Source organism: Sinocyclocheilus rhinocerous, unplaced genomic scaffold (genome assembly GCF_001515625.1).
Source record: "Sinocyclocheilus rhinocerous isolate Xijiao unplaced genomic scaffold, SAMN03320098_v1.1 scaffold2521, whole genome shotgun sequence".
Classification (NCBI taxonomy): domain Eukaryota; kingdom Metazoa; phylum Chordata; class Actinopteri; order Cypriniformes; family Cyprinidae; genus Sinocyclocheilus; species Sinocyclocheilus rhinocerous.
In genome coordinates, this window is record NW_015647079.1 from 1 (window position 1) to 2362 (window position 2362).

Genomic DNA, 2362 nt, shown 5'->3' on the forward strand with positions numbered 1-2362 from the left:
CACTGACAAGGTACGCAATACAGTACGAGACCAAACGCGATTTCAAACAAATTTGTATCTCTTCCGTATTTGTCTTATTGTGCTTCTTTTTCAAAATGTATAAATTATATATATTATCTATATTATATATGAACAACTATAATTTTTATAAGTTGCTCCCTTTTCGCTACTGTTAAAGGGATAGTTCACCCAAAAATGAAAATTGTCATCATTTATTCATGTTTTTCCAAATTCAATCCTTGATTCAAATTTCTCATAAGCTTAATTGATTTGGTCTAAAGAGAGAAGAATTAATGAAAAAAAAAATTTTTTTTTGAAGACAACATAAAATAGCTACCAAAATAAATGTTGGTAACTGCAGTTTGACTAAAATAATGACTAAAAGTAATGACTAAAAGTTGACAAAAATGCAATGACTTTTCGTCGACTAAAACTATGAAAGACTCAAATGACTAAAATGTGACTAAGACTATTAAGCATTTTCGTCTCAAGATAAAGACTAACACTAAATCAAAAATGCCTGTCAAAATTAACACTGGCTAAAGCACCTATTCCCATAGTCAGGATAACTCCCTTGGATAGGGGGATTTAGGTCACTTACCCGGGCCGTTGAGATGGTTAGGACATGCTTGAGTGCATCTGCACCTGCAAAAACTTGTAACACAGTTCAGCAGGTTGTGGCGTTCAGTATAGGGACCCTTAATGACAGTAATTCGACACAAAGTCAAAATGACTGATGTTATATTTTATATTGATGAAAGGACTCGAAACTCAGTTGTTCGGATGCCAGACTTCTATTTTATTCACTAATCCTTTCTACCCCGCCCCCAATATGCATGACAACTATGGATGCCCCTAAGGCACACAATGCATTCACATGTAAACATACATGACATCCCTCTTCTTTTTTTTCCAACTGATAAACGGAACAATAATATGTCATCTGAGTGTACTAAATGCCAAAACTTCAAACAGAACCACGTATCTTGAAACTCAGTCTCTGTATCTCACCGGTACTCTCACTAATCTCCCAGATCTGGTACAGTATGGTTGCTCTTGTATGTCATGAGAATGATCATCAATGTGAGAATTCTGTCGTGAATATCAGAAACATTGTTTTGTAATTCTTCAGCCTCTTGCTGGTCACATGTCTCCATTACGATACTCTTGTCAAATACTGACTTATCTTAACATGACAACTGACAGATAGGACATGTCTCGGTTACTATTGAAGAGTTAATTTGCGATAGCTACATTTTTATTTATTTTTTCAGAAATCACGTTTTTTTTTTATTGCGCATTCCAAGTAATATCAATCAAACTGCAGTTGGGTTGTTTTGATTAAGTAATAATAACTTAAACAAATACAGGTAATTTACAAAATTAAAGTTCATTGAAAGTGTTTTTTTTTTTACATATTAAAAGTTTGTTCTATTTCACTGTTTCAGACCGCCAGAGACGGTCAATACATGGTGGAAAGGAGTCGCATCTCACGCATCACATCGAGAATCTCGTATTAATTCAGTCACACGTGACTGACCGATGACCTGTCGGAAGCTATATCAGCTCCTGACTACGTCACGGTCGGTCTCTTTGTCATTCTCGCGGAGAGATCTCGTTTGAGCGTGCACAGCTTTTGGGTTGGCGTTCGCTCCCCGCGATAGCTGTGTCTCAAAAGAGCAAAGACAGTGCGATTGCGTTGAATTATATTGGATTTGTTGTTGGGTTTTTGGATTGGATTTATTGGACCCATGGTTTATCCAAGGTCCTTAAACAAGCGGTGTTCCAGCTGCTGTGGTGAGTACTATTGGACCTTATTGGTTTACCAAGGTTCTGTGTTCACCACATACCTGTGCACTCAGACTATTGTTGCACTCACTGGTAAACCAGGACGTCGGTTATTGTGTGCGGTTACTGTGGTGACCACTTAACGCGTTATTATTTCAGTACTGTATTAGAATCAGAATCAGAATGAGCTTTATTGCCAGGTATGTTTACACATACGAGGAATTTGTTTTCGTGACAGAAGCTTCCACAGTGTAACAGAATGACAGTGACAGAACAAAAAACACAGATAATAAAAAATAAAAAATAGAACAAGTAAAATAAGGAATAATGGTGTTACATCTGTACACCACCTCTCATTGATGTAAAAGCATGTCCCGCCGCCGCGCGATTTCCCTGTTGATTCTGCATCGCGATCTGCTCTAAACAGCTGAAAGTCCGGCAGACTCAATGCACTGTCCGGAATGGCGTCTTTCAGCCAGGCTTCCGTGAAACACAGAGCAGCAGAGCTTGAAAAATCCTTATTTGTCCGGGACAGCAGAAGGAGCTCGTCCGTTTTGTTGGGTAGAGAGCGGAG